Genomic DNA, 12,543 nt, shown 5'->3' on the forward strand with positions numbered 1-12,543 from the left:
TATTAGAGACATTATTTTTAACCTACCATTTAATTTAGGACTTGGTTTGCAGTCGCTTTGGACTGCCGTGTTCCTGCTGTGGCACTTGTGGCAGTTACGTGACGACTGTGCCTGCAGCATTCACTGTCCAAACGGTTCCCTGATATCTATCAATATACATGAAGCTTCAAAACACAGAAAAAGAACAATCATCTTCCTTTTATTCAGTTGGGAGAGGCTGAGCCCACAGACTAGACCTTTCTGTTTCTCCGAGGGAATGCCCAGCATCCCTGCAAACCGCCCTTGTGAACGCAGGAGGGACACGCACAGTGGTGATGCGACATTTCTAACTAACATGACAAAGGTTACACAGTGACTCGGTGGCATTTTTCTGACACCGGATCACATGCTGTTGATCTCACGCAACAGACTGCATCAGGCTGAGCAAAAGTTTTGCCCAGCTTGGACCAAAATATGAGAAACTGTGTGAGAAGCAATTCGATTTATTGGATGGTTTGCAAACAAGATTTACCCAGTGACAGCTGCAAATTCAGACCTCTGTGACCTCGAAGACCAGCCTTCAACTGGACACAGCTGTTGCCTAGATATTTTTATTTTAACTCACTTTCTTTTTCAGTAAAAGCTGTTTTAAATGATCACACATTTTCACCCATAATCCGTTTTGTCCGTTTTCAGCATCTGTGGCACAAAGTTGTAAAATAAAGACAAGGCACATAAATGTGGAGACCTGGCGATACATTGTAGGAAGCAGAACCCTCTCTTGCACACTGTGAAAGCTTTAAAACCCAACTTGTTAAATCTGGAAAAATCTGGTAGGATAAAATAGCAAAATAGCCTTTTCCAAAGTCATATGTGACATCTCTCAGACTGATGGGGAAAAGCTATTCAGGAGAAGAGTGCAGGAGTAGGCCCAAAACCAGAAACACAAATCCCAGTCCACCAGTAAAACTGCGCTGTGCCACTAGATGTCATGGTGGAACAGCGAGAGATGCCCGAAATGTGGCTTTGTGCTTCTTGCTATAATTGTAAAATGCCTTTAAATTTGTCTCGGCACATCCATGGTGTCTCCATACAGCTTTGATCCTGCGGATTTCAAAGCTCTGCACAGTGCAGAGGGACATTATGCAATGTTTCAACAACAAGCACAGGGAAGCCCTGTGCGGAGAGCTGATTTCTTCAGGGTTGTGGGGCCTGTTTTTTTGTTTTGTTTTTTTTTATTCCTCTACTTGAGTTCCTCTCCCAAGGCCACACCAGGGCTTTTAAGGACTCGAAGCCGACTCGATGCACTGAGATGGTCTCTCTCACGCTCTCTTGGGATGAGTATCCTACTCTGTCGTGCTTGTGCCAAGCCCTGTTAAATGCAACTCCGGTTCACCATTGCTTAGTTACACAATGTACTTCTCCCTGGAGTCATAAGATTTCCTCCTGCAAGAAAGACTGTGTAGAAGAGGATTAGCAGTGTGTTCACTTGACTCAAAACTCCCCACTGCCTCCATGAGCCTTCCTGCTTGTGCCTCACATGAGGAGCCTCAGACCCCTCGCGCCCCTGGCCCCCTTCCCGTTTATCGGCCCTAGTGTTGCACACAGCAGAACTGAGCAAAGCCAGGAACATGTTCTTCCCCTGCTCCTTCCCATATGGCAGCTGGGTTTGTGCCCACGCTTGGCAAGCCCCTGTGGTGCCTGTACCTGTGCAGGGCACACGTGCGTCCATCTCCCTTCCAAGAGCAGCAGGAGCCGCGCGGATCCGGATGCAGAGAGGCGGGTGCTGGCAGAGGGCTGGCCATCGCCTTTGGGAGCTGCTGGGAATCACACCCGGTGCTGCGTGTGTGAGCAGTCATTTTGCCTCCCAAATGTCCCTGATAAATGTCCTTGGCCTTCAGAAGGAACATGCTGAGCACCAAGCTGCAGCAAGAGTGTGTGTGAGTAGCTCAGATCAGTGATCTTTTATTTTCTTTGTGATTTACAGGTGCTCGGTGCTCTCTGTGTGTTCACCACCTGAGGATGAACCGTATGGACCAGCCTTGGGCGCAGCCCTGGCAGCCTGAGGGCACTGCTGGGGAGGCTGGGGCATGCCTGGCAGCGCAGAGCCAGCGCTTAGCTGGGACATGCTGAGACATTCTACTGCTGCAGGAAATAACCACAAGGGAGAGTTGGGCCAGTCTTTGTCCTCAGAGCAAGTTTTCCAGATTTTATTGGTTTAGTTTTAATATCTGTCTTTTTGCAAGCTTCCGACTATGACTGAACCTCTGGATTGATCCTTTTCTCCTTTTTTGGAGAAACCATGGTCTGTCTGCTCTTTGCTCCCATTTATTTTAAGGCTTATGTAGTTTTTTAGTCCCTTTTCATTTCAGGTTTCAGTTCCCAACTCCTTTAACCAAGTTCTCAGTCTTAAAATTATTATTAAACATCTTTTTAAAGGCTTAATTCCCAGTTACACAGTGATACAGCTGTACAATCATATCTGAAGCACCCAGTCCCCACCCAACCCACCAAAATAATGTTTCTGGAAATGTCAACCAACCCTGCACTTGTGTAAGGTATTAGAAATAATAATTAGGGGTAGTCAGAAACCTTGAACATTATACTTAATGTGCATACAGGGAGAGGTATTCAAAGCCATTATGGCATTAAGGCTCAGGGAAATGGCAGGACTGGTGGGGAATAAAAATGGAATTAATTACAAGTGAAGGCCCAATATTCACCTAGATTTAAACTAATTTATGCTGCTTACTTCAGGCCTTTCAATGAGTGTTCAAATGTGGAGGAGACAATTTCAGAGGAGGAAGTCTAAGTCACATGGGAGAAGCAGCTTATATTACACCAGTTTTTGTGCTGGCCTCGTGAAAGTCCTCATTTGAGAGTTTGTAGGTGAATTAGGTTAAATTTGAAGCTCCATGTTATCAAGTCTAAGCCTGCATCACCCAATGCTCATTTCATGCCCATGAGAAGAAACATTCAACACAGAGGCTGATTCATGTCATCCTGGGGCAGGTGTCTAAGAATAGCGCAGACAAATCATCCTCTGGAGGTGCCTATTGTGTTTTACCTACTGTCAAACGAGCTAAAGGTAGTGAGCTTTGAACCCAATAATTTCCAGATGTCTAGTGTCAGGCAAGATGAGCACCTGAGGCAGGGTGGCTGGGGCCCTACCTTTAGCTTCTCTATTCTTGCCAAGATAAATAAATACTTCCAGTGAATTGCAAAGTTGCAGGGAACTCACTGATCGTCTTTCTTTTGATCTTAAATCACAGCTCTTTTCACCAAATCACCAGGCAGCAATTGCAGTGCTGATAGTGGTACAGAGGACTGGGATTTAGGACAGGTTTTAGCCACCTGGAGCATCCCTGAATCGCAGTGCAACCAGCTATGCCACGGATTTTCAGCCCTGCTGAGCATCCCGCAGGTGCTCAAGGGGAGGTGAGTGCCTAAGAAAGAGATTTTTCAGCAGTTGTGAGCACATACACATGCACACAGATGCACATGCCTGCAGCACCGAGTGAATGAAGGGGGGTTGGAAAATGGCATCGATGTTGGGGGGAATGGCCATCTGCAGGGGAAGGATCTGCTCAGACAGCTAAATCCCTTTAAAAATCAGGCATGGCGTGTGGCTGATTTTTTTTTTTTTTCATTTGTTAATTTAACATTGTTCCTATTTGTAGGACAAATAAATAATTTCTGAACAAACAAGTCAGAGAACTGGAACCTGAGGGGGTTGGTACATCAGCTCAGAGACTCGTGGTTAAGAAGTCCAATAGATTTTGATAACAACTGGAAATTGTTCAGTGGATTAGTGTCTAAAGCCAGTTTGGCTTCAAGTAATGACAAGCCTGAGCTGCAGTGCTGTGGATCCAAACTTCTCCCTCTGAAGGTTGTTGTTGCTTGTATTGCAGTTGTGGGCAGGGTCCCCAGTCGTGAGCTCAGTCCCCTCTGAGCTAAGAGATGTCCTAACCCAGAAAACTGAGCAGACAAGGGGCTGCCTTTGCTTTTTCTCCAGACATCTGGCTGAGATTCTCTCTGCCCGTGTCTGTAGTCCCTCGCTTTGCTCTCCCAAGCCATGAAACTGGCTCATCCTGGGGACGTGGGACAGATGTATGTAGTTGCCCAGCTCCTGTGTAGGGCCATGTCCTATCTAGGTGTTTGGAGCCAAAAGGCTTCTGTGGATCCTGTCCCAGTTCATCTTCCACAGGAGCCGACTCCTGTGGAAAGTGCATATGCTGTCAACAAGGTGATGGAGATGGTTCATCTGCACGCCTAAGAAAAAAATTGTTTTGCTAAGACAAAGTGTACATTTGTTTCTGCAGAGCTTTTTTCTTTCAAAGAGTCTGGCCCCATGCAGGAGACCAGATCAAGGTGTCCGGATTCTCCTTAGGTTGTGTTTTGGCCATCAAGAAGAAAGCCACAAATGCAAATCATAACTGGTTACACTTCAGGGCTATGGCCTGCGCACTCTTCATGGTCCTGAGACATGGCCAGTCAATTAGAAACTCTCCATTGACTTGGATGGGCTTTCAACCAGACGCTATACAATTCAACAGAGTAATTAGCAAAGCTGTAACTAAAGAGGTCTCCATGGAGATTGACAGCATCACCTCCCCGCTGGTACATTCTCTGCCTCCTATTCTAAATTTGTTCTCGCTGTCTTCCTGGCTCTAATCCATAAGGTTAGCTAAATCTTCCAACATTTGTGATACATCAATGCAGTGGAGAGAAGGACAAAGGCAGTTGGGAGGGGGCAGAGAAAGAAATAACCCAGTGCCTTAAGGAAAGCAACAGAAACTGTTCAGACATACATAGTCAGAGTTTCGAGAATGGGATTAGGCAGAACAGCACCTCTGCCTGCCTGTCACTTGCAAATTCTTGCTAATACTTTAGGAGCTTATTGGAGGTCAGCACCAAACACCCAAACAGACTAATCTGTATTATAGACACATAATCAAAGTCACAAGGTTTTACATAATATATATTGGTGACACAAGAAGTGTTTGTTCGAATAATTTTGTCATCGAGATTAGTGGCCATGAAAGCCTCTACTGTGCACTAACCTGGTTTTCTATGGCCAGATTCCTCAAATAAACTGAGGAGCTGAGAAAGTACAAACCAAGTGTATGTTCTGAAACAGTAGCAGTATTAGGTTTCTAGACATGGCAAAGGTTTTTTTTTTTAAAAAAGTGTGTGTGTTTGTGTGAGCTAGAAAGGGTTGAGGTTAAGATGCAGCTTAAGACATGCAAACAAATGGCTGTAGATACAATTTTTGCATGTGTCATTTTTTTTCAGACATTTTTGGGGTTGCAGCAAATCACACTTCACACTCACACATCAGTTCTGCAGCAACGACAAGAAGTAGGGATTTAAAAGACAAACTGATGTCATTTGACCCACTTGTGAGCTTTATAGTCCCCTTCAGAGAGATGGAAGCTGTGGTACAGAGGGAGTAAGTGGTCGTGGTATAGGCTCACAGAGTAAGTCAGTGGCAGAGAGCGGAATGGGTCCTGTGTGGATAACAATTCCATATTGACAAATCTAGTTGATTTTAAAAGGAAATTAGTTTATGGGAATGTTTGGAAACATACAGGAAAGAATAGCATAGAGCTTTGTAACTATGGTGTTACAAAAACACAAACAAAAAAGGTGTAAAATTACAAAAGAAGAAACACAAAAGAAAAATTCATTCAAGACCATTTTCTCTGTGATGGGAAGAGACAAAGTCACAGCTCGTGCTGTGGGTCCCAGAGATGATGTAAAGATTTTCCAGGCACATAGGCCAGCTTGTTGTCATGGCTGACACACCGCAAAGCCAAAGGTTTTGTGAGGGTACCCCAAATCCTCCCTTCTCACTGCAGGAGCTTGCCCCACCAAACTGAAGTACCTGATTAGGAATCCCATTGCCCTAAACTTCCCCGCAGACAACGAGGAGAAAGCAAGAGCAATGCCAGTCGGACATCTGTGGAAGAGAAATCAGAATTTGGGAGGGCTGAATCGTCCTCTAGATTTGCCGCAGTTCACATGCTGCTACCATGTGAACCCAGGGCTGAAATCACTCCGGTGGCTTTTACAGGACTCCTGAAAGCTCCTTTGTGGAAGCAGAGCTGACTGAACTGGCCTTCAGGTCAAGAAGAACGAAGTGCTGGGTGGGATTTCCAAGAGCATTTGGCTGTAACCTCACTCCGTTCCCCTTTGAAGTCAGCAGAATATTTACCATCGACTTCAATCGGAAAAAATCAGGCCATTACAGAGTGTGTTTGAAATGCTCGCCTCTAACAATGCGCCGATTCCTTTGTACCTCCCTGCTCAAAGGCAGCCTGCTGCATCTATCATTAAAACACAATCCTAGCAATTGGTTAGATAACGAAATGAGCCCAACGCAGTGGGCCCTAGAGGCACAGGAAAATTATAACGATTAAACCACATGAATCTCTCAGGCATTACCTACAATTGCTCTGCTGGCCACCATCACATCAGGCAATCAAGGACTGGTTATCTTCAAAACTGCTGTGGAAAAGAAAGTGCTGTATCTCAGTGAACCCTGCAATGATGTAGGCTGCAGGTGGACTCCTCATGCTGCAAAAATAAAAGATCAAAATAAAAATGTACGTTGAATTAGTTGAAATCAGAAAGAGCGACAATGAAAAACAGCCATTAAATGCAAACAAACATCCCGTTGCCAGGGCAGGCAGGATTGACTTGCCACTCTAAAGACTGATGGAAATAGATCATCACTGTTTTGTGGACATCACTTGCACCTCTAGTCTGTGTTCGGATCTGCTGCCGAATGAATGCCTGGAGAGCAGCGCCCTGTTTGTACCAGATCTGCATTTAGTCATCTTTGAGCATTCTGAGTAACAGGATCAGTGGTCCAGAAGAGATTTACTGTTCCTGATGGCTGTCATCTGGGCCAAGCAATGCTGAGCATAGGATGTCTTGCATCTGGTGGTAAAAAAGTACACAGAGCAAGCCAAAACAGAATAGTTCGCCTCTTGTAAAGAGTGTTCATATGCCCAACTCACCAGGGTAGGGGACTGCTTCTGGCAAAGGTCACACTCGGAGCGTGGTTAGAGGATAGGCTGTGCAACAGCCAGGACTTCTAGCAGTCACTAAGGCCAAACGAAGACAATAATTCTTCAGTTAAAAAGAATTTTGTCCTAATTTAGATTTAAAATCCAAGAAGACAGAGTTGACGCTAAAAGGATTTCAAGATATTTGCAGAAATGGAAATAGTTCCATTTTGTGAAAATTAGTTATTGTTTATAGCAAAGTTTTGGATACCAAACCCTCGGAGGAGCTCTGGGACTTCCAGGTTGTCTGGAGAAGCCAACGCTCATTGCCTGATGAAAAGCCCAGTTGTTGGGAGCTGCTCTGCATCTCCTGGAGAGGCTCCCAGCCACAATGAGGGCTTCCAGACTTCAACAGATTCAGTGGTTTGGTGAAGTCTCACAACGAAGCACAAAACCAGGCAAATCTGCAGCAGTTTTATCTCACATTACAAACTTTCAGCTCATACCTCGTCCACTGAAAGGTTCATAAACTTTCTAAACGGATCAACTCATAGTGATGGTGAGATGGTACCTTCATGCTGAAGTCACAGAGAATTAAGGCTTACAGTATAAACCAGGAGAAACTCTGGGTTTTCAAGGAAGAAAGATGATAGCTAGGGACGGTTAAATTAAGTTAGCACAGCAGGTTAAAACCTTACTGTTTGTATGTTGAATCACATCACAAGCAAAAACAACAGAACACTTCTATACTGAACTAGCTTTTTGAGAAGCAAATGATGCCTGTGGAGCTGGAAACAGGGTCTTGGGACTCCAGCCTGTCGTAGCTCTTGCTGTGTGATTCTCAGCAAGTGATTTCCTCCCAGCTTTAAATTCCTATAAGTAAACAAGGGAGGTTAAATTAGGGTCATTTGCAGACCAAAGTGAATCTGTGCAATGGGTTTAATAATATTCATTAGTCTCCTACATGTGGAACTAAATTAACTCCCATTCCTGGAGAAACATCACTGGCTTTGGTGAAGGATGTGCTGAGCCCTCAGCCTGAGCATGCGCCAGGCCTGCACCTCACTTTTATTCTGAGCTTTCATTCAAATTGAGCTGGAACCAAGCAGAAAAAATGAAAACCATAAAAAACAACAACAAATGTGCCAGTTCAACTCTGAGGTTTCCATGCTATGGCTTATAGAGCCACAGCAGTGCTGCAGGGCATGGGAACATCTCCATTTGCATAGCATGGATTTGGTGCCAGTTTCCTAAGGTGCTGTTACCTTAAAACTAACCACTAGTTCCTAAAGCCACAAAACTAACCACTAGTTCCTAAAGCCACAAAACTAACCACTAGTTCCTAAAGCCTGCAACAAAGCGAGGTCCGCAAGCATCTCTGCTGCACCTGCGTGCCTGTGTGGTGTGGGTTTCCCCCATCCGGCCTGCTGGCCCTGCAGTGGTGCCACTGAGGCTGTCATTTCTGTTTCTTGGCTTTCCAGGTTGCTTTGCAGATCTCAGATTTCCCCAGCTCACAGTTTAACTGATGGAGCAGATCTTGCTCAACATGGAGGGTGACAGAGAACTGGGCTGGAAGGGATATTAGGGAGGGACTTAGACCCTCCTGTAAGGCACGATGAACTCAGTCCCAACATTTGACCTTTGCAATCTTGGCAATCCAAACGTACCAACTCTGTGGCCTCCCCGAATTATCTATGGGATATATAAGACCTCACCTCTGCAAGAGAGGCAGAAAGAGATGGGCCAGTGAAAGCCAAGCCTCTGAGCCCAGCTTTTCCCCATATCTCACTGATAACTGGTTGATTATTTTCCTTTGTTCCCTCTTTGCCTCTTGCTGTGCTGTTTCAGACAGAATAAACCTAGCAATAATGAACCATCATCAAACTGGCAATTGCTTCCTGCCCAGCTTACGTTAGCAGAGAAAGAGAAAGCAAATGATGATTAGTCGTATGTCTGCACTCGAAGATAAAACCCCCGAGCAGAAGCCATCTGCCGAGGCATAAAATAATAATTCTGGCGCTAGCCTTGTCTGAGTGCAATGCCATCAGCTCTCACCAAAACACAACGTAACGCAGGCCTAATGCTGAGTTCTAGCAGGTGGCCCATAACCCTGTAATAAACTCCCTGACATTATTGATTTTTCCCCCCAAACTGAGCCCTTTTGTCTAACTACATTAACTTCTGCTTACTGAGCATCTGCGCGTGAGGCAGAATGCACATAAACAGCAGCTCATTTCGGTGAGCAATCGCTGCTCTAAATATGCCCCCGGTTCCCTGAGCCTGTCCGTACATGCTGTTATCTGCTCGGATGGGTTATTTCAGAAGTCAAAACCAGCATTTGTTAGTTATGGGCACTAACAGGGAACCCTGACAAAAATCTTAACTAGGGAGAAACTGAAATATGCTTCAATTGCTAATTGTGCATAGGAACAGCCCCGAAAATAGGACCCAAACACGCTATTACCATTGCATACCTTCAGCCCAAATCTGCCCCTGCTGTATGCACGTGCTTCCAAACATGTGGCCAGCACAGCAGCCTTAGCCTTTGCTTTGATGTTCGGAGGTGCATCAGATGGTGCCAAAAATCCTCCTCTCTCAGCCAACCTCATGGCCGGCGTGAGACACGCGCTCTTCCAAGGGCTGTGGCCATCCCCTGAGCAGGTCCTGCCGAGGTTCATGGGAGTGGGGCAGTGCTCAGAGGGGAAGATTTGGCCCTTTGCAGTCCAAAGCAAGCTAAAGCCAAGGTCCTGAGGCATTATCTGGATTTCTCTGTGGGTTTGGAAGCAATGTTACTGCTTGAGGCAAGCAGTTGGCAGCTGTGCTCCGAGAGGGATCTGGCAGTGATGTTCCTTCTCAAATGTCTGGCTATCAGATTTAAGTGCAATAAGCTTTACATACAGACTAGAATAGAGGGGATTTTTGAAGTATTTTTTCTGTTCAGGCATTACATTTTCATCTGTGCATGGACAAAGAGCCACCTAAGAAGCATGAATGATGATGGTGGGGCTGAAGAAGATTGCGTCCCCTAGGCAGTGCAGGGAGTTAGTACTAGGTCCTGCTGGGCCCGGATGCCCTGCGTGGAGATGGAGGGAGGCCTCAAGGACCAGAGCCTTTGCTTTAAGCTAAGCTCAAAGGCAGAAGAGGTCCAACAGAAGCATGTGGGTCCAACCTGCAAGCTCTGGGCTTACCTCTCCTCATGGCGGGTGCTTCAAGCATCCACTGCCCCCCCAGCACCGATGAGTGCCCGCTTCAGCCAGGAGCCCTCGTGTTCGGGCTCTCGACACCGCAGCCAGCAAACTACCACCCAGCAGTGATGAATCGCAGCCGTGCCTGGAGAGGGGGTGGTTTGTGTTTGTGTTGGCAAAACTGGCTGCGAGTGGCGGCAGGCCCAGACAGCACGAGAGGCCGAATCTGGAAGGGCCCCTTTGCCGAGGCAGAGGTCAATGGGAGATGGGAGCTTTAACATCGCAGGGTGACGGTTCCTGCCAAGAGCCCTTCCACAATAAAACCAGCAAATCAATCCGCCATCCACTGAGTAACTCCAGATGAGGATTGCTCGTTTTGCCTAATAAATACGATCAACGGTTTGCTGTTCCTTTAACAGTGGTTTAAGAAAAAAACCAAATACAATTACACTCTCTTGTACATCAGAGAATCCCGTTTCCCTCCTCGATTAGAAGGGGTCACACCAAACACTGGGTCAACACTTGGCACAGTAGAGGACAGGGCCATCCCATAGGAGCTTGGCAAGAGTAAGAAGAAGGGCAAACAAATTATCATCTATAAAAATCAGCAACAGTTAAGCCAATTCTAGATCAACAGCCCTAACCAGGACCCTGGACACCCTAGGAGGGCTTTTCAGGACTGCTGCAGTGTCAGGTGGACATCAGTGGAGCACAGGCTGGTCAGAGACTGCATGTCCCCACTGCCAGGAGCAGATCCGGGATGTTGCTTTGTACCATCAGGGCTCAGGTTTGTCTATCCAGACAAAGCTCGTCCCTGCTCCCCACCCAACAGATTCAGATCAATACCTTGATCAGAAATGGGGATATTCAGGGAGTAGTGGGGTTTCTTCTCAGGCTTGGACTCATTTGGGAAGATCTTTATCACATCAGTATCTGACAGAGATGAGACAAGATAAGTCATAAATTCAGTGTTCATGATAGATTTGTTCATAGAAATGGAGAATAAGAATGATTTTATTTCTTATATTAAAGAAGAAAACCCCACAGTGCCTTATAAACAGGAAAGAACAGAAAAACTATGCCCAGGGACCTTGACAAAAACCCCAGTTCACAGCTGGCATTAGCTGGTGTTGTTCTGGAGAACCCAGTCTGATTCATGGAGGTCACTGGAGTTAAACTAATTTAAACCAGGCAGAAAAACAGCCCTCAATGAAAGCCAGGAGATATCAAATGCATTAAGCAGAGCTTGGCTGTCCATGCTGGGACAACCAGTGTCCCCACTGTCCCCGAGCCAAGCTGGGGCAGCCTGCATAGTGGTGTCTCCTCCTGGATGTGCTCCTCAGGTTGGGTAACAGCATATCTGGGATGTCCTGGCAGGGACAGGGCAGCTGTCAAAGGTTATTCAGAGTCCTCAATGCCTCCTCTGACCTCAGGAGCTGCCTGCCTGCATTCATGGGGAGATTTATGTCGCTGTTTTCCTCTCTCTCCTGGCTGTGTTCCAGTGGCCAAGGGACTGATCCTTCATGGGGCTGAACACTCCCTGTTCCTGGGAGTTGGAGGGGCACAACATCTGTCCATTTTCCATTGGATTTGGACAGGATTTGATTCCCTAAGAGGCTTCCTATGCAGAAGTTTTGCCGGAAGCATGAGTTCTCAATTAACACAGGTTTCCTGTGCCTCATTTATAGTACAGCAACCCAACAAAACCATCATTGTCATTAATGATAATTGCTTTGCCCTTTTCCCCAAGCTCCTATGGGATGTCCTTGCCCCTCTCCACTGTGCCGAGTGCTGGCTCAACATTTGGGGTGACAATACATCAAATCCAGCCATTGAAATGGCCTTTCCTTGAATGACCTCACTGACCTGCAATAGGGACACAATTATATCAGCTGAGTTGCATGTCCCGTGCAACTGCTCCTTCAGTTGGGTTCATCAACCTGTCCCCTCTGGAGCTCCACCATCCTGGCTGCCGTGCACTGAAGATGATACCCGGGAGCTGAAAGCAGAAAGCTGCAGTGTGACTTACCTGTCCCTGGAGAATATCCCCTTGGGTGGAGGGGGACGGAGCAAAGCAGAAGTCCGCTCTGTCTCATGCAAACCAGTGTCTGAATCTTCAGAGCCCCACAGCTGAAATGTGCCCCTGGGCAAGGGATCTTTGGTCTGGAAGAAGGAAAATAAAGAAGATGATAGTGTGATTTTTTTTTCCTCCTTGGAAGGGAGCCCCACCTAGGGTGGGTCCACACTGGTGTGTCTCTGACTCAGTGTGGCCAAAGCTTGCAAGGAGGCGGCTTTCTGGCTCCGGGAGAAGAGATGAAGGCCACAAGAGCACCATGGACCCACCAGCTCCCAGCTCTGGCCCAGCG

This window comes from Athene cunicularia (assembly GCF_003259725.1).
Source record: "Athene cunicularia isolate RWA chromosome 18 unlocalized genomic scaffold, athCun1 chr18_part1, whole genome shotgun sequence".
NCBI classification, from domain to species: Eukaryota; Metazoa; Chordata; class Aves; order Strigiformes; family Strigidae; genus Athene; species Athene cunicularia.